Source organism: Gorilla gorilla, chromosome 4 (assembly GCF_029281585.2).
Source record: "Gorilla gorilla gorilla isolate KB3781 chromosome 4, NHGRI_mGorGor1-v2.1_pri, whole genome shotgun sequence".
Taxonomy (NCBI): Eukaryota; Metazoa; Chordata; class Mammalia; order Primates; family Hominidae; genus Gorilla; species Gorilla gorilla.
In genome coordinates this window covers 39,651,160-39,672,084 of record NC_073228.2, presented here as the reverse complement: position 1 = coordinate 39,672,084, position 20,925 = coordinate 39,651,160, and the positions used below count along the sequence as shown (strand labels likewise).

Here is a 20,925-nt window from a genome sequence, read left to right as displayed (position 1 = left end):
TTAGATAACCCAGGAAGAGAAATTAAAAGAAATTATTACTATGATTGAGTAACTAATACGGTATCATAAAGATTTATATCTTATGGGTTAGAGTTTTTTGAAGATTCCAAATTTATGGAAAAGTAAATACTTGCCATTAACTTCTACCTTAATTTTTTCATAAACAATTGGAATTAGAATAAAATATTAAGAAACAACAGCACCAGCTCCAAAATTAAACAGGTGTTGGCGTCACTGATCAGACTTACAGAGCTCAGCCACAGAGATGTCTTCATAATGTCCTTACAGCAAGCTAGCAGGGAGGTGTGCATTTTAACGATGTTGACTTTTGGTGAGAAGGTACAGAAGGTTTATATTATTCACATATTCTATTGCGCTTATAAATTGAGGTCTAACAGGTGTTATCAGTTTTGTCATCACTGCTGTTTCTCCTCGCTTCTTTGTTGGTAATTGAATTCATTTTGTCGGAAATTCACACATGAATCCAAGTCAGATAGTCTTTCTGAGCTGTATCTGAGAATTTGTAGAGAAAAATAGGAAAGGCCACACACACTTGAATCATAAGATTTTTTCTTTTTTTGTCTCACAATGTTTTTGATTTGGGAATCAGAGGAATGCTGTCCTCATAACATGACTTGAGAAGTACTTTCTATTTTCTGGAAGGATCTGCATGAAATTAGTTTCTTTATTGCTCTTTGGGATTTAATTCATGGGTGCTCACTCACTATTTACATCACTGTTACTGCAGAGAGAATTTGTTTTATGAAAGGGAGCAACTTTAAGATTAAGATGGAACCACTCACTTTTTTCACCATCTCCCACCTAAAGGAAGCTTACTCCCATCTTGCTGAAGTTTGAGTGCCCTTTTGGCACCTTCCTGGAGTATTATTTCATATCAGATAGACATGGGTTCAAATTCTAACTTTGCCTCTGATTTTTCTGTAATAGGCTTTATTTTAAAAAATTAGATTTACAGATAAAATTGTGCAAATTGTGCAGAAAGTAGAGAATTCCCATACATTCCTTTTTCAACCCTACAGTTTCTACTATTATTAACATTTTGCATTAATATGGTTCACTTGTCCATAGTTGATATTAGGGTTCCCTCTTCATGCTGTACAGTTGAGTTTCAACACATGTATAATGCCATGTATTGGACCATTACAGTTTTACTTAGGAGTTTTACTCCTAAAACCATTAGGAGTTTTACTTCCCTAAGCTTATCCTGGGATCTATCTATTCATCCAGCCCTTTCTCCCCCCGAACTCTGGCGACCGTTGATCTTTTTACTGTCTCTATAGTTTTGCCTTTTGCAGAATGTCGTATAGTTGGAATCAGTATGTGGCTCTTTCAGACTGGCTTCTTTCATATGGTAATGGATGTTTAAGTTTCTTTCATGTCTTCCCATGGCTTGATAGCTCGTTTATTTTTGTTGCTGAATAATATTCCCTTGCCTGGGTGTACCAAAGTTCATTCCTTTAGCTACTATAGAATATTTTGGTTGCTTCTAAGTTTTGGGAATTATAAATAAACCTTTTATAAACATCTGTATGAACGTAAGTTTTTTTGTGTGTGCACATAAGTATTCAACTCACTGGGGTAAATACCTAGGAGCATGATTGCTAGATTGTATGATAGGACTATGTTTACTTTTGTAGAGACTGTGTTTTCTAACACGGCATACCATTATTCATTATTCATTCTCATCAGCAATAAATGAGAGTTTCTGTTGCTACACATCCTCTTCAGTACTTGGTGTTATTGTATTCTGGGTTTTGGCATTCGATTAGGTGTGTAATGCTGGCTCATTTTTGTTTTAATTTGCAATTCCTTAATGAGATATCATGCTGAGCATCTTTTTATGTGTTATTTGTTGGGTTTACCCTGTTTGTTGATCTTTGGCCCAGTTTTCTGTTTTCTTTTTTCTTTTTTTTTTTTTTTTAGAAAGACTCTGGCTCTGTCACCCAGGCTCTAGTGCAGTGGTGGCATATCTCAGGGCTCACTGCAATGTCCACCTCTCGGGTTCGAGCGATTTTCCTGCCTCAGCTTCCCAAGTAGCTGGGATTACAGGCATGTACTACCATGTCCTGCTAATTTTTGTAGTTTTAGTAAAGACGGGGTTTCACCATGTTGGCCATGGTTGGTCAGACTGGTCTTGAACTTCTGACCTCAGGTGATTCACCCACCTTGGTCTCCCAAAGTGCTGGGATTACAGGCGTGAGCCACCGCGCCTGGCCCCATTTTTTGATTAGGTGGTTTGTTTTGTTTTCTTGTTGTTGAGTTTTAAGTTTCTTTGTATATTTTAGATACACATTCTTTACTGGATATGTGTTTTACAAATATGTTTCCCTAGTCTGTGGCTCTCCTTTTTATTAACTGTGTAACCTAGGCCAAAACTCTGAATCTTTTTCAGCCTCAGTCTTCTCCTCTCAAAAATGAGAAAAATGATATCTCTTTAATAACATATTCACTTGTGGGGTTAAGAGATAGATGTGTGAGTTATGTGAAAGGTTCTAGTATACTGCCTGGCTCAGTCAAAGTTAGCCTTTTGGCTTTGCCTCTTTTTCTTTCATTTCTGCAAACATATGTCCATTTAATACTTATCGTGTTTTGCATGTGGTTCTTTTCACCAGTGTTTTTCACACTTTAATGAGCACATGAAAATAACTTGTTAAATTGCAAACTCTGATTGAGTAAGTCTGGAGTGGAACCTGAGATTCTGCATTTCTAACAAACTCCCAAATTAGTTAGTGCTTCTGATTCGCAGAGCACATACTGAGTAGCAGAATGAATTCCTAAGCAGCAAAGCATTCAAGAAATGGTGTGGCTGCTTCTAACAACCTATGAGCAGAATTAGACCCAGAAACCTTGGGGGAAAGAATGGTTTAGGGGGCCAGGTCCAGGACCCTACTTTCCTGTGCACCCTCAGGACACTGTTCCCTGCAGCCTGGCTGCTCTGGCTCCAGCCTTGGCTCAAAGAGGACAAGGTACAGCTCAGGCCACAGCCTTGGGGGGGCAGAAGCCGTAAGCGTTGGTAACTTCCATGTGTGAAGTCGGCAGATACTCAGAATGCAAACATGAAGGAGGCTTGGCGGCTTCTACCTAAATTTCAGAGGATGTATGGAAAACCCTGGGTGCCCAGGCAGAAGCCTGCCACAGGGACAGAGCCCCCACAGAGATACTCTACTAGGGCAGTGCTGACAAGAAATGTGGGGCTGGAGCCCCCACACAGAGTCTCCACCAGGACACTGCCTCATGGAGCTCTGGGAAGGAGCAACAGCCCTCCAGACCCCAGAATGATAACTCCACTAGCAGCTTGCACCCTGAACCTGGAAAAACTGCAGGCACTAAAAACTGCAAACAGTGAGAGCAGCTGTGTAAGCTGCATCCAGGGAAGCCACAGGGGAGGAGCTGCCCAAGGCTTTGGGAGCCTACCCTTAGCATCAGCCTGAGACATGGAGTCACACAAGATTATGTTTAAGCATTAAGATTTAATGACTTCCTTGCTGGATTTCAGACTTGCATGGTGCCTGTAGCCCGTTTTTGGCCAATTTTCCCTTTTGGAATAGTAATGTTTACCCAATATATGTGTAACCATTGTATCTTGGGTGCAAATAACATGTATTTGATTTCACGGGCTCATAGGTGGAAAGAACTCATCTGCAGATGAGTCTTTGCACTTGGGACTTAGGGCTTTTGATTGAGTTGATGCTGGAATGAATTAAGACTTTGGAGAACTATTGAGTAGGGATGATTGTATTTTGCAATATGAGAAGGACATGCGATTTGGGAAGGGGGGGGGCAGGGGTGGAATGATATAGTTTGGATGTTTGTCCCCTGCAAATCTCATGTTGAAATGTGATTCCCAGTGTTGGAAGTGGGGCCTGGTGGGAGGTGATTGGAACATGAGGGTGGATCCCTCATTAATGGGTTAGCACCATTCCATCGGTGATGAGTGAGTTCTCGCTCTGAGTTCGTGTGACATCTGGTTCTTTAAAAGACCATGGCATCTTCCTCCCCCTTGCTCCCACTTCACTTTCTGCTGTGATTATAAGCTTCTTGAGGCCTTCACCAGAAGCTGAGGAGATGTTGGTACCATACTTGTACAGCCTGCAGCACTGGGAGCCAATTAAACCTCTTTTCTTTATAAATTACCAGTCTCAGATATTCCTTTATGGTAATGCAAGAACGGCCTAAAAGAGTTGACAATCATCAGTTTTCCATACATAGAACACAATAGGAAGAATGTAACAGAAAATACCATACGGAGCTAAGTATTATTGAGGTCAAGGTAGAGGAATTTAATGTTTACTGTATCACACTGAAGGAGGGCTAAGAACCTTGCTTTTTCACACACATATTGTGAGTTTCTTTAATACACATGATGAGTAAATTAATATTTGCTTATTTCAATTATTTTTGGGAAAAAGATGAATAAAATAGTCTGAATAATCCCCAATGATGAAGCAGAGACACAGGCTGGACTTTGAGGACTGGATAGGATGATAGTGGACAGAAAACGGGGAGGAGGTGGGAATGACCCTTGAGCTTTAAACAGAAGGTGTACAGTGAAGGGAGTGTCTAGTGAGGAGCTAAAGGAGAACGTCTGGGCCAGGTATGAGAGGAAACTGGGAGCCAGTGAAGCACTTTATTTGTGTGTTTAGAATTAGAAGACAAAAGCAGAAACACACTGTGGGTTAGAAAGAGTAGAACCATAGAAGGAACTTAGATTGGAAGACTAGTTAATTTTCTTCTCTGTTGTAGTAATCAAGGAATGCATTGACAAGAGCTTGTGCTAAGTTAATAGTAGAAAGATGAAGAGAAAAGGAGGGATTCATTGCAAAGGATGATTCAATGGCCTAAGCTCTCCCGCTGTGCATACCGTGGAGTTCCTCCGTTAAGTAAAGGAAGGGGACACTTATGACTCCTTGCCTGCATTGTCAGATGTCATGTGATGATGGTCATGACTCCTATCCCTAGGATAGAACAAATGCATCAGTGATGGAGGACCCTGAGAAAATTAAGTAGGAGAAGGGAGGGATAGGGTATGAGTGCAAAACTGAATTTGTCTGCCTCTTTATCTCTATGGAATTCTTTCAATTCCTCCCTTGCTTCTTATACCACCAAATAAAGACGCCCATCTAAACCTGCAACTTCACATCAACTTTTACCATTTTCAAGAGCTTCCAAGCCATGAATGTTAGAGCTGGAAGGAACATGATAAAAAGAAGGAAAGTGAAAGTGAACAGTTTACACAGCCAGCAGCACAGTAACCGGCAAGGGGCAAACAAACCCATAGATGCTCCCTGAATGAAACAAATGAGATACAGGGAAAAGATTAAAACCAAGAACCTCTGACTTCCAGATCACTTGACTCTGCTGCCTGACCCTCTTCTTAAATCCATGCTGCCTGAGTAAAAGTCCAGGCTCCACATATTTAGACCACACAGGGAAACTAGAGTTCATACTGAGACTTACGGTGATCACTGCCTTTTAGTTAAGGGGAGGGGATAGGAGAAAAGTATCTGGAGAAGCCATAAAATTAGATTCATTAAGTTATCAGAGCCCTAAAAAGAAATCTGGCCCCACTGGTGATACATTGAAAAAGAATAATTGGTTGGGCTGGCCATAGGGGCCTAAAGGTTCACAGAGAGGAATCAGTGGTAAAGGTAGTAAGAAAAACAGCTCAAGGAAACCCTCTAAGCTAGCAGTACTTTCTTTCCTACAACTTCATTTTAGCTTGGCTTTGTTTTTTATATTGTTTGGGGGCTATTTTATTAAGCCCATGGATCCCTCAGACAGGTATACAGCAATAGGGTGAAATAAAAGAGAAGAAATATTTGCTACAGAATGGAGCGAGTAAAGAAAAAGATTATCTTTTGTGAGGAGGCTCTGAAATCCTTGGGTCTCTAGATCAATGCCTGCTCCTCAATTTTCCTTTCAGTTCCCACATATATGGATTGTGGGCAATCAGAAGCTCAAAGTGGAAGCTCTGAAGATGGGATCCTTTCTGGTGTGTTGAAAAATCCCTGGGCTTGTGGGTCAGCAGGATGGGTGTGGTGTCTCTCAGCTATGGGAATGTAAGATTTACATTTTGGGGCCATGGAATTAAACAGATGAGGGTGGACTCTTAGCTCTGTGACTTGGTCAAGTTCTTAACCTCCTAATTCAGTTTTCATTTCTAAAATGAAGATAATAATCATATCTACTTCATTCACTGTTTTTAAGGATTAAATGGGATAATTTAAGTAAAGTGCTGAGCACTCGGCCCAGTACACAGGAAGCACATAGTAAATAATGCAGATTATCATTATTAATAGAAATTATTATTATTATTACTAGGGAGCTTCCTGTAGTGCCCACTGGGAAACAACATGGTTGTGTGGCTACAGCCTGGGCAGCAGAAGTAGGTGACAAAGGAGAATAAACCAAGAGCTTGGCCTCCAGAGCTTTGGGTTTCTGTCTTTGCCCTAATAGTTTCCAGTTTAACTCAGAAAAATCTCCAAACCTCTCTAGATTTTGGTTTCTTTGTGTCAGAAGTGTTAAAAAAGTATAATAAAAGCCCCAGGGAGATGATGGATCAGAGAGAAAACTTTATACACTGAACTGTTATGTTATACATGTGAACTATTTTTTGTTATTTGTAGCAAATCTGGACAGCCCCTTCCTTTGTACCTCCAGCTCCTGCCTTTTTAATCTCTGATGCCAATCTCTGAACACTGCTAGGGCAAGCCCAAAGGGGAAAGTTGACTATAACTTGGTGATCTATGCTATGGTGATCTGCGTGGAGACTTTTTGTCAAGTTTATTGTCACATCACACTTTCCCCAGAGCAGCTGTGGGTCACTCCCCTTCCTAACACCCCTACCCTTTTAAATCCTTCTACCTGCAGCATCTGAATGGCATGAAAACATGGCCTCACTGCCTATGAAACAGACTCGTGTCACATGGGAGGGGTCTCAGTCAATCAGAAAACGAGGGTCAAGGGAAGTTCTGCTGCAACTGCAGAGGGGTGGCCTCAGTTCTCTTTGGCTGGTTTCTGCAATCTCCTCAAAAAGACAGAAATATGTCTGAGTCCCGGGAAGGAGAATAAAAACAAAGAGATCCTTTTAGCCTGGAGGAAGAACCAAGCTTGCAAATAGAGAGTCTTGTGCTCAGGCAACATTCTGCCAGCCAAGTTGTAGCTATCTACAGAGATCCTCAGAGGCAGGTCTGCATGGAATTTATCTGTCATTGAGCCTGCATCTGGGAGCTTGGAGTGACTATGAAGCACAGAGATGGCTCTTTAAACAAGTATTCCTGCAGCTTGGCATCCAAAATAATGGTGCCCTTTAAAACAGATGCTACTGGAGGCTATTTCCTTGCAAATGCACTTACTGTGTTAATTCCCACTAGGCAAAATATTGGGAATTTTTCTCTTCACATGGTTTCAGAGGCAGTTACAAATTACAAATAAAAAAGGCATCTAACGTTTGGTTGCCAAATTATATTGCCCAACTTTATCAACGATGTAGGTTATTTTTTCATGAAAACAGTAATAATAGAATTTGTTAAGTATGTTAAGTCCCTGAGCTCTGCATTTTTGAACGACATTCAAGGTGGGAACAGTCATCCTGGGGATAATCCCTACATTTTAGTTGTCATTCCAGTGAGCTTCTCAGTGTAAATTCACACTCAGAATTGTTTAATTCCAAAGTCAATACAATTTCCATTATGGTAAAGTGATTGTTTTCCAAGTTTCAATCCATCTTTAAATGACCAAAAATGGCCAGATAATGTGCTATGAGGAATTCTAAAAGTGATTTTATATAAGCAGAATCAAGTTTTATATTTAAAACTTGAGCTGGCTCTGGCCAGGCACGGTGGCTCATGCCTGTAATCCCAGCACTTTGGGAGGCCAAGGCGGGCGGATCACGAGGTCAGGAGATCGAGACCATCTTGGCTAACATGGTGAAACCCCGTCTCTACTAAAAAAACAAAAAATTAGCCAGGCGTGGTGGCCGGCGCCTGTAGTCCCAGCTACTCAGGAGGCTGAGGCAGGAGAATGGCGTGAACCCGGGAGGCAGAGCTTGCAGTGAGCTGAGATCGCGCCACTGCCCTCCAGCCTAGGCAACAGAGCGAGACTCCATCTCAAAAACAAAAACAAACAAACAAACAAAAAAGACAAAATTTGAGCTGGCTCTATTGAAGTAAGTGTATGTACACACGTAATATATAACTACTTTAAAGGGGAGGTTTTCTCATTTCCTATCACACATTACATATGTTTATTTGGAAAAAATATTTTCTTCCGAAACTGTAACCCATGAGTTTTTTTCTCTGATGCTCTTCGTTTTTTTATTTTTAGCTTGAAAGATATTTCTAGATATGTTTGTTGGAAGTTAATTCATTAATTCAGCACACCAGCATGCGCAGGTGCATAGTGTGGCCCGCAGTCTGATCCAAGGCAGCTGTTCATATCTCCAAGCATTCTTTCTGTCTTTCTTTATCTGATGCTTGGGTATCCTTCCACCTCAGCCTGCTCACAATTTACAATAGAAAGCAAAACTTAATAAAATTCTTAAAGGTGGTGTAAATTGCACTAAAGAGCAGAGCTTCGAGTTCCCACCAGGAAGGATGACCCAAACTTAAACGAAGAAGTGGGTGTGAAGGAACCTGTACAGTGCTTGGCACAGAGAAAACACTCTAAAGTATTGACTTCGTTTTTTTTCTTCCATAAATCATCTGCTTTACATCTCATGTGTGTACATGGGGTAAAATAAGTCTTACTTCAGGAAAAATTCTTTAAAAGGACAAGTTGTGAGTCTACTTCTCTAGATATTCCCAGCTCTTTCTCAGAATCACTCAGATGGATTATAAAGTCAATATGCAGAGCCTCTTGACCAGTGATTACCCACTGTCCTCCATGAAACTTAGGGCTTTACGAGCTATCTTTCAGAGTTTCTCAAAGGACTTAGTGGTTTTAAAAGCTATAGTTCCTTAATCTAGCCAAAGACATTGGGGAAAAAAAGCGTAAATGTTTTTAATCAATCTGTTACACTGGAAAGACGATGAACCAGGAACCTCCAGCTCACCTTGGTTCAAATTTCAATTTGACTGCCTACCAGCTGCATGATCTTAGGAAAGGCATTGTACTTTGTTATATATAGTTACACAAATATGCATGTATATATATACATACATCATATATACACATTTCTATATATAGCTATACAGTATCTGTATATACACATGCATATATATGTGCATGTGTGTGTGTGTGTGTGTGTGTGTGTAGAGAGAGATTAGATACAGTGAAGAGATAATTGAGCTTATGACACAGGAGAGACTACCTAAAAATACCTGTTTCCCTGTTTTTCCTATTCACTTTTCAACTAGGTAGGTCTCTAGAGAGTGGGAAGGAAATGCTCTGAACATGTCCCATTGAGACAGATTATGAGAAGAGACAATTCAACTGTGGTCCCACAGCCAAGAAAAAATGTACATTCAGTCCTAGGCCATCTCCCATCCTCCAAAACCAAACCACCACTCCAGAGCCCAAACCTGCCCTCTCTATGGAATTATTCCTTCTGTTCATCTCCCATGTGGCAAAAGAAAAGGAAGCTCCAGATTTCCTGATTATCTGTTGAACATTCAAGGAAGACAATCAGCATAAATCATAGTTTTGCTTAGAAACCCCAATCTCCATCCAACAACAACAATGCAATTATAATTTCCATTTTAGAATTCTTTTTTATGTATTTCCCTCTTTTGTGAGTAGGTATAATGCAATCATGAAAATAAGACCAACTTTAAAATAATATTTAAGGTTCAGAATCTGTCAGTGGAATGGCCAGATTCTATTGTGGTGAACTCCCTTAGGAGAATCACATCCTATGGGGTCAGATTTTTCTCCTGCTTCACCCCCTTTTTTATTAGACAGGCTGCTCTGACAGTCAAGTTCATGAATCCTGCATCATAATACCTGTCTCTATATTCCTTTTGAGGGCAGACTCTTCAGAAATGCAATGACAAAATTATCAGATGATTAAGATGACAAATGCAAGAAGCCCTTTGACGCCAATAGTGTGAAGCAAAGATGGTTACCAGGCAGAGAGCATTGGCTATTAAGGAGGAAAATCAAAGGATGAGAAGGGAAGCTCAAAAAAGACACTGAAGGGGCACATGGTAATAAAAATGGTCTCTGGTGCTGAAGGAATTCTGGGATACAATAACTTAACAAACAACCAAGACCTTTGGATTGTAGAGTTTAGTACCATAAAGCCTTGCTACATACATTCTTGCTTGCTGTTTTCTTTTTCTTTATTATTTTTAACATCCCATAATGTGCTGGCCTGAGGAATTAGCATTGCTTTAATAGATGTAATTTTGTTACCCATGGACACTTAAAAATGGTCAGGCCATATGGGCCCAGGTCATGATTTATGATGGCTTCCAGTTCTTTCTGAACATTGTTTTTTGTGATAACCAGCTTTAAAAGTCTAAATGGTCTTTTTCAGGGGATAATGCAGAATGTATAAAAGGTATCTATTCTTTCTGCCTACACCTGGATATGATAATAGTAGTATTTAACAAAAGGCTTTAATATATACACGTAGAAGAACACATTCATAGCCCCAATTCTTCACTTCTCCACATAACTGCTTCTTTTGCTATGTGACTTTTCAGTTCTGCCCATCAAAGAGATAGAGTATGGACTGTAGGTGACTTTGGCTACAGCTTTGTGACTTGCTGTGGCCAGTTGGATGTTAATGTGAGTGATGTGACCAACACATTGAAAAGCACTTGTACAGTTGGTGTTGGTCTTTTCTTTTTGCCAGTTATTGTTGTGAGAAGGGCATCGGTGGGCTTGTCTGACATCCTGGAGAAGGATGAAAGACACAAGAAACAGAACTGTTCTGATTAAGCCCAGCCTCAGGCACTGACTCCCGGGCAGTGCACAGGCATGCGAGCCAAAGAGATTCTTATTATCGTGTTGCTGTTATACACTACTGAGCTTTTGTGGTCATTTGTTTCACACCATTGTTGTCACAAATAGATGTTACCTATAACCTATGACCTACCTGACCTGTGAAAGACAGACACATTTGTCACATTTTTAAAGTAGCATTGACACTTGAGTTGCTTTTCTGTTGAGCTTCTCCATGTGTTTTTTTGTTGCTTATAATCTAGTTGCCTCCCCCACTCTCACCAGCCTTCCCTGGTCTTGTCTCCTCTGCTTTTATTTCTAGGGGACTGACATCTCTAAACTGTATTTCTTGTATTCTCTTGTACTCTGGCTTATGTTTGCGTTTGGCCAATGGTGGATATTAGAAGGTAGGAGGAGAGATCAGTCTTTAACTTCTTCATTTTCTTCCTGCCTTGCTGCAGTTCTAAGAGTGGTTGTATTCCTTTATAGTTACAGCTCCTGTTGAACAGCACCCTGTCCATGTCCATGGTCTAAGCTTACGCTGGGCTCCAATAAGTGTGTTCCCTCCTCTTACCTGCAGGCTGGGGTGAAGACAGGGTATGAGGTGTGCGTATGTGTGTGTTTGTGGGTGCCAATTTTCCTTGTTGCTTATTTCTAGGGATCTCATAATCCCTTGGTGAATTCTCTTGACTCTGTGTATAACTCAATGCCCAGTTTCTTTATTACAAATTATTTAGGGTGTGACTTTTTTTTTTTACAGTACCACCTATTTCCTGTTGAGACCCACCTCCTACATAGTTTAAATTGTACCTATTCAAAACTTCCAACAAGTATTTCGTAGAGATTCCTTAAAACAATTACAAAATCTCTGTAATTACTAACTACTAGCTCCTGTGCTTTGTAAAAAAAATGAATATTATATATTATTTATTTTCAAATTACACTGAAACAAATCAGTTTATTTGACACTCACAATATAACCTGATTGACCTCACTCAGTGAGCTGGTCAAGGCAAGAACTTTTCTCTATGGAGATGTGGAACTGAGGCATAGAATTTATTTCTAATTACTATTATTTTTATTATTTGATATAAGAATAAGATCACAAAGCTTGGCTTATGGTACTTTTTAAAAAACTGTGGTAAGAAACACATATTATAAAACTTACCATCTTAATTATTTGTAAGTGTACAGACAGTTATGTTGAGTATATTTACATTGTTGTGAAGCCAATCTCCAGAGCTTTTTTTCTTGCAGAAGTGAAGATCCGTATCTATTAAACAACTCCCCCTTCTTTTCCTCTCTCCACCCATGAGTAATAACCATTTTATTTTGTGTTTCTATGAATTTTGACTACATTAGATACCTCATATAAGTGAAATCATATAGTATTTGGCTTTTTGTGACTGGCTTATTTAACTTAGAATAAATGTCCTCAAGGTTCCCCTCACGTTGCTGTATATGACAAGATCTCCTTCTGTTTACAATGCTTACTAATAACCCATTATAGGTATATGGTACATTTTATTTGTCCATTTATCCACGGATGAACATTTAGGTTGTTTTCACATCTTGGCTACTTTGAATAATAGTCCAATGATCCTGGGAGTGCCAATATCTCTTTGAGATTCTAATTTTAATTATTTTGGCTAAATACCCAGAAGTGGAATTTCTGGGGCATATGACAGTTCTACTTTTAGATTTTTTTGAATCTGCATTGAATCTAGAGATCACTTTGGATAGTATGAACATCTTAACATTATTGTCTTCCAATTTATAAACCTGGGATGTCTTTTCATATATTTGTGTATTTTTAAAAAATTTGTTTCAACAATGTCATATGGTTTTCAGTGTACAAGTCTCTTTGGTCTCCTGGGCTGTTTATTCATAAGTATTTTATTATTTTTGGTGTTATTATAGGATTGGTTTTTTAATTTAATTTTTAAAGTTTAGTTTTTAGTGTATAAAATCAAACTGATTTTTGCATATTAATTTTGTATTCTGAAACTTTAATTTATTAGTTCTAAGTTTGTGTGTGTGTGTGTGTGTGTGTGGGTGTGTGTGTAGTTTTTACTATTTTCTACATATAAGATCACGTAATCTGCTAACAGAGTTAATTTTACTTCTTCCATTTTGATTTGAATACCTTTTATTTCTTATTATTGCCTGCTTGCTCTTGCTAGGAATTACAGTACTATGTTGAATAGAAGTGGTGAGAATAGGCATCCTTGCTTTGTTCCTTATCACAGAGGAAAAGCTTTCAGTTTTTGAACACTGACTATGATGGTAGTTGTGAGCTTTTCATATATGACCTTTATTTTGTTGAAGTAAATTTTTTGATAAGAAGTTTGTTGAAAGTTTTTATCATCAAAGGGTATCGAATTTTGTCAAATGCATTTTCTGCATCTATTCAGATAACCATGTGGTTTTCATTCTTTGTTTTGTTAATATGGTGTACTACATTGGTTGATTTTAGAATGTTGAACCATCCTTGCATCCCAGGGATAAATCCCACTTGGCCATTTTTAAATTGGGTTAAATTTCTCAGTTTGCTTTTTTTGTTGTTGAGTTGTTGTTCTTTATTTATCCCAGATGTTAATTTCTTATAGATATATGATTTGCAAATATTTTTCCCATTCCATAGGTTGCTTTTTTACTCTGTTGATTGTGCCCTTTTATGCACAAAAGTTTGCAAGTTTTATGTTGTTCCATTTGTTTGCTTGCTTCTTTTCTGTGTTCTTCATGTTATAGCTAAGAAATCATTACCATATCTAATGTCATAAAGCTTTTCCCCTATGTTTTCTTTTAGAAGTTTTAAAGTTTAAGGTCATACATTTAGTTCTTTCATCAATTTTGAGTTAATTTTTGTATATGATGTAAGGTAAGGGTCTAACTTCTTTTTTTCTTTGCATATGTATATTCAATTTTCCCAATATCAAGGCATATATACATATTTTTAGTTAGCAACAGAACTAATAATCTAATATCTAATATCAATCTAATAATTAATATCAATCTCATATTGTGCATGCATATTTGACATTTTTGATAAACAATTCTAATATTAGGTGGATTTGGGATAAAAACTGCTGTATCTATTTGGACAGCCATGGAGTGAACTCTTCCTCTAGTTTCCTCTAGCCCCCTGAATTTAGATAAGCTGTAGAACAGTGTACCTCTAACCTTATAGCATCGTCTTAACCCTATTATTTTCCTTTTTTGAGCCTTAATATTGTATTTCTACCCAGTTTTACTTTTTACTGATTCCTTCTTGTATGGATTTATATTTGTAGGTGACTTATTTGATTGACATCCTGAAACCTCCCACCTTTCCCTACTTCCTTACAGTTACTATGTACCACTCAACTGGGATAACTCCTTTTGACTTTCTCACATCTTCAATTTCTCAAAGATGAAATCATGGAGTCCTTAAAATAAGATAGAACATAACTACTCAAAAGAAGATAGAGATCTAATATTAATATAGTTAGAAATAATTAGAAAAACCAAGCATTTTGGGGAAAAAAAAGAAAAAGGAAAAGAAACTAGCATTTATCCTATAAAAATCCCAGAAGAAAATCTAGAAAAAACTCTTCCAGACATCAGCCTAAGACAAGAATTTATGACAAAGACCCCAAAAGCAAATTTAACAAGCCAAAAATAGACAAATGGGACTTAATTAAATGAAAAGGTTCTGCACGTCAAAAGAAATAATCAATAGAATAAACAGGTAACCTACAGCATGGGAGAAAATATGTGCAAATTATGCCTCCAACAAAGGATTAATATCCAGAATCTACAAAGAACTTAAACAACTCAATAAGAAAAAAAGCAACCAATCTCATTAAAAACTGGGCAAAGGACATGAACAGGCATTTCTCAAAAGAAGAAATACAAGTGGCCAAAAAACACATGAAAAAATGCTCAACATCACTTATCAGAGAAATGTGAATTAAAACTACACTGAGATATCATGTTAAACCAATCAGAATGGCTATTATTAAAAAGTCAAGAACAACAAATGTTGGCATGGATGCAGAAAAGGGAACACTTATATGCAATTGGTAGGAATACAAATTAGTTTAACCTCTGTGGAAAACAGTATGGATCTATCTTAAATAACTAAAAGTAGAATTACCATTCAACTCAGTATTCCCACTACTAGATATCTATCCAAAGGAAATGATATCATTACATAAAAAATACACTTGCACTCATATGTTTATTGCAGCACTACTGACAAAAGCAAAGCCATAGGAACCAACTTAGGTGTCCACCAATGGTTGACTGGCTAAAGAAAATGTGATGCATATATACCACAGAATACTATGCAGCCATAAAAAGAACGAAATCATGTGTTTTGCAGCAATATGAATAGAGCTGAAAACATTGTCCTCAGTGAACTAACTCAGAAGCAGAATAATATTGCATGTTGTCACTCATAAGTGGGAGCTAAACAATAGGAACACATGGACGTAAAGATGGAGCAATGTGGGCAACAGCCCACATTGGTCTCGAACTCCTGGCCACAATCCCACATTGGTCTCGAACTCCTGGCCACAATCCTTGTGCCGCAGCCTTCCAAATTACTGGGATTACAGGTATGAGCCACTGCGTCTGGCCATTTTTTTTTTTAAATGTGTTTCCTAACTTGACTTAGAGGTTCATCTGAAATTCCAACTATTATTTTATGTGCTGATCTCGTTGACTAATTCCTGGTAACTTTATCCTCTTTTCCTGCAATAGCAAAATTCCCTACATCTGAGGGCAAACTTCTTCTTGTATTTACTTGTTCCACACAGTGCATGCATTCAACAGGTCTCTGTCATTTCATCCTGGCTACCATCCTCTTTACTGGACTTGCATTAATTATCAATGTGGCATAAACATTTATTGCTTATCGAACAGCCATGCACTCCTGCATATTTCTCAGCAACCTTGCAGTGAGGCATGCCATAAAACTGCTTTGGCCAGGGGAATATAAAGGGGAAAATGTATCATTTTCAGAATAAAATATTTAAAAGTTGGTGTTCAACCCATCATATCTCCTTTCCCCATAAAGAACCGCCTAACAGGTTCACAACAGCCTGAATTACAGTCACTTAGAGCAGCACAGCTTCTCTAGAGATCTCTTCTTCCAACTCACATCAGAATTTGCATGAACATGCAATATATCTTTATTGTGTTACACCACAGAGATTACAGGGCCAATGTTACCACAGCTCAGCTTAGTCTATACCCACTAACATAGTTAATGTAACATATTAACCTCTTGGTTTGCCATATTAGGCTTTGCAGTTCTAGTGAGTTTGTTATGCAAATGAGTCTTTTCCTATCTTTGTTGACTGTTTAGCTTTGAACAGATTAATATAAGACATATCCAATCTGCAAGGCGTTTCCAGTAACTTAGGCTTGTAGTGATTGATACTTATAATAGACCTTACTAAGTCTCATGTAGAGCATTGATTACAACATTTACTTCTTTTTGTTTACCTGAGTCCCTCCATGTCTTTAATGAGTTCTGGCTTCTATGACTCTACCTTCCAATTCTAAGTAAAATTCTTCTCCTGGGTACCTTAAATAAGACCATTATAGATTAAGGAGTCAATGCTACCCCAGGGAACATATAGTACATTTTAGAACTTAGGTATTCTTCCAATCAGAGCATTATAGTCAGTAACTGGATCATTTTTACCTCTCTGATGTGGATACTAGACCAATGCCTTAGAAATAATAGGTGCTTAATGCATGATCGTTAGAATATATTTGTAAACGTATTCATCTCTTTATTTTGGGGGGATTACTTGCCACTTGAGGGAAGGGACTATATCTTATGTTTAAGTTCCTCACAATGTCTTGTTCATATTAGGCACTTGGTAAACATTTAATTTCAATTTAGCAAGTAAGTCTATGTTCACATTGAAGAGGGTTAGCACCTGGGGATGAGATGTGACCAGTGAGCCTCCATCTGCTTTTGATTCTGATGAATTAGTGCCAATGAAATGTCCAGAAGCAACATCTCAGTGAACGATTTATTTACTGTATTTCCTGCTCCTCCCACATTCAATATTTAGCCACAACATTTATTGGACAATAAGAATAGCAAACAAATATTTAAAGCCTCTAATTTCAGTTTGGCTTACTTTTGAAAATTAACACTCTGGCTTTTAAATGTCAGTCAAATCAATACAGACTCAAGACTCACAATTACCTTTCATAAAATAAATTTAATTTTTGAGTAAACACATATATACACGTGTTTATGAGTATATATATATTCATTTTTGAAAATAAGCTAATTCTGCTTTAATGTTTACCTTTATTACAGGAAAGTTTCCACATAAAAATGTTGTTACTCTTGGAAAAAAAAATCACTGCACCTTTGGTATTTAAAATGATTTGCAAATTATTGTGATATTGCTGGTATAGCTGGAATTTCTCTGATCATATTTTCTCATGTAACTAAATAGATATTTTCCCATTCATTTATCTACCGAATGGCCCTTGCTCTGTTGACATGAACATAATAATTAACAATTCTATATGTCTTCTTCATCTAGAATCAATTAATTATTGTATATAGTAATGTGCTTTACTCCACTACGAGGCATTCTTTCTGCTTGATGAATAGTGTTGTAAACATTATAAAACAACTTGTAGCTTTTTCTATAATTTCTACTTACATATGGAGCTGTAAGCAATTTTAATATGAATGTTAAAAATCTGAATATACATCATTATTTAAAAAAATACAAGTTTAAAAGTATTTTTGGTTGAGTTTTTAATATTCTTCAAGTTCAAACATTACATTTTTGACTGTTTAAATGTACCTAGTGTGTAGTAAGTGCCTACTAGGTACCCAACAGAGTGATAGCCTTAAGAAATGAGGAAAAGGATCCAGAGAGAAATCCCTGCTTTGATGGAACTCATGATACAGTCAATACGATGTGCATAAACTCAAAATACCATGGTAAATACTCTTATAAGGTTACTTAGGAGGAGAGCAGAGGGGTTGGACCTAACATCACTTGAGGGTGGGTTGAGGTAGAAGGGAGTGAACAAGGAGAAAGTGTGGGGTCAGGAACAAGCTGAAAACTGTTACTTCTTAAAGAATGAGAAAGTTGTTGCCAAATGGAGAGGATACAGCCATGTGAAGCATCCCAGGGAGAAGGAACAGCATATTCAGAAGCATGAGAACATATATACCATGTGTTCCTTGACACAGATTCAGGCCGACATGACCATATTTCAGGATACATAGGAGACAGAAGAAGGAGATAAGACTAGAGAAAGTTGCAGGAGTCATACCACAAGGGTATCACACCAAGACAGAGTCATGCCAAGACAGGTTAGACGGAGCTCTTGTCTAACAGGAAACAAGCAACTAATGAAGGGTTTTTAATAATGAATTGCCTAATCAGGAGAATTCGTATCATCAGATTTCATGACTGGAAAACAGAATCATATAGGAAATCACTCTATTACTTTCACCATCTTTATACCTTGTTAATAATAGTTGATTTTAACTTAAATATCACAGGCTCCACTAGCTGGTAATTAAAACTGTGGTCACATTTTACAGTAAGGAACAGCATTTAGGTGTTCTGAGTCCTTACACACTGACTATCAGGAAGGTCCTTGCTTTCTAGGAAGTTTCCTGTATTAATATTGTAGAGAACCCCAAAGGCTTTTTAGATATTCTTTCCCTGTTTGGTGACTAGTTAAGGCTGCTTTCTTCTATTGAGTCTTCTGGTGTTTGGTGGGGCATAGGGTATCTTACTACCCAGTGTTCTGTGATTCCTCTGCTTATGTGCCCAGCGTTGGTCTGCTGTCTCAGGCCACTTTCCTCATTACTGCTCTTGCCCTGGACTTCTGATTCCCCAAGCAGTCCCTAGGAAGCCTATGTTACTGCAGGTCTCTTCTATATCACCAAAATCTGCCATTTCTGTTTAATTTTTAATTGAGGGGTTCAACAGAAAAGCTGCTTGGGGTCCTAGAAGCAATTATGTTTTTATGCAAAAGTTGTTTTCTTCTGAGAGAAAACAATCACTTAGGACAATAGGGCTGGTGAGAGAATAAGCATGTGTTTATATAGTAACACATAGGTCAGGGAAGGGAATCTGCCCTAATAGGATGGGTGAGAGAATAAGCATGTGTTTATATAGTAACACATAGGTCAGGGAAGGGAATCTGCCCTAATAGGACGGGTAAGAGAATAAGCATGTGTTTATATAGTAACACATAGGTCAGGGAAGGGAATCTGCCCTACACTGATAGTCTCTTCAGTTCATAATGGTGAGTGTTTGTTTTCTGAGTCATCTGTGTCTCCAGTTGTGCAGGGAAAAGGAAACACAGTTTAGCAGAGGTAGTTATAATTACAAATAAGTTTTGCCTTTTTTGTTCATCTGGTTCCTAGGTTACAGTCAAAGCAATGGATATTTCTGGGTACCTATTTCACTATCTCCCTCACTTCTTGAAAGTTAAGATATTCTAAGATGTCTTAGGAGGAGGTGTCACCATAGTCTATATATTGGCTAATTTAGCTCCAGTTCAGCTAATGAAGTATACAAATATTAATATAAGGCATCTGATAAAACTGAGATGGCCACTGGTCATGCTATTTTAAGAAATATTTATTGAACTTCCACAATGTGTTGGGTGGTGCTTCTATTGGGTAAGATTATTGTTACAGATCTTCACATTCTCCAGTAGATCACTCCTCGGTGGAGAGAGCCCTAAAGGCAAGAAGAGAAGTCTCGTTCTTCTCTCCATCCTTCCCCTGTTTTCTAAAGATAGTAACTACAAGCAGGTCCCTGGGACATGGGCATTTGAAATGACATGGGAAACTATATTTTCATCCTCCCAAAGGGGCAGGTTTTACTTTTTGTGACCAAAAGCCAAATACTTTTTAAATGTGATAGATGCTAGCTGCTTTTTGATCTGTTCTTTATGCTTTCCTTTTCTGGACTTTCCTTACTCCAGATGATCCTAGTGGAGGTGTCATTCATGAAATGTGTTAGTTTGTAAGATGAGGATGAGGAACATATGACACTAACAGTCAAAGACGTGCTAATAACCTGCCTCTCCAAACAAGGAGCTCCTGATTTGTAGCACTAGCATTAGTAGTGTCTCTGTGGTATAAACACCCCCACTCTCCCACCATGACTGACTTCAAGCTAATAACATGACATCACTAAATGTGGACATGGGAGAGGGGCATGAAATTGGCTGTGCCAAGTTTATACAAGCCTGCTTCATTAAGCCACCACCAACACACCAATCACGATACCTTCTATCCTTCTGGACATAGTGATTGGTTCAGAATCAGGTACATAAGTCCAGACAAGACTGATTAACAACTTTCTGAGGAATCTGTATGGATGTTTGTGGGCAAAGGGCCATTCACTTTCTTCTGGAATTAAGGCTGTGCAGACAATGTAAATGAACAACAGCTAATCACCACATCTGCTACCCTAGGAATAGAGTGTATGTAAAAATAAGGCAGAGAGGATAGTACAGCCATGAAGTGAAGAGAGTCCTGTTGACAATTTGAAACCCTGTGTCTAGTTTTACCTGACCAGAATCAGCCCTCTGAGACTTTCTGATTACATAAGCAAATGAATTCACTTTTTTACATAAGCTAATTTAAGTTGGGTTTCTGTCACTTGCAAGCAAAATAATCTTCATCCTAACGAATAAAGAATGTCTTAGAATAGGGGATTTATATTTTTGCATTCTGAAAATAGAAAGTTTAGAAATCTTTGGGGACCCAGCTATAGATGATTAGGCTTTCTCTAAATAGAGGGGATGTATAAGAAAAAATTGAAATTTCCTTGGGAAGCAAAACAAGTCAGGAGACCACAAAGCAAGGGGGAGACTGTCTCAGGCCTAGAGCCTCCAGGAACAGTATCAGCCAGGGGACTAGGCCAGGGACTTTGAGCTTCTTGAGCCAGAGGGCTGCTCTATGGCTTTTAAAATCAATTACATATGAAAAGCTTATATGATTTCATATGTAAT

The 20,925-nt window shown here is 38.2% G+C and overlaps 1 long non-coding RNA gene across 1 annotated transcript in view; it reads left to right on the top strand.

Annotated features, from left to right (window-relative positions):
• The first annotated feature begins 5,944 nt into the window (after positions 1–5,944).
• Positions 5,945–20,925, top strand: part of LOC134758516 (uncharacterized) — a 145,139-nt gene continuing 130,158 nt past the window's right edge. The window contains exon 1 of the long non-coding RNA XR_010133775.1: positions 5,945–6,013. This is a non-coding gene — a long non-coding RNA (uncharacterized lncRNA). The remainder of the gene's footprint in view (positions 6,014–20,925) is intronic.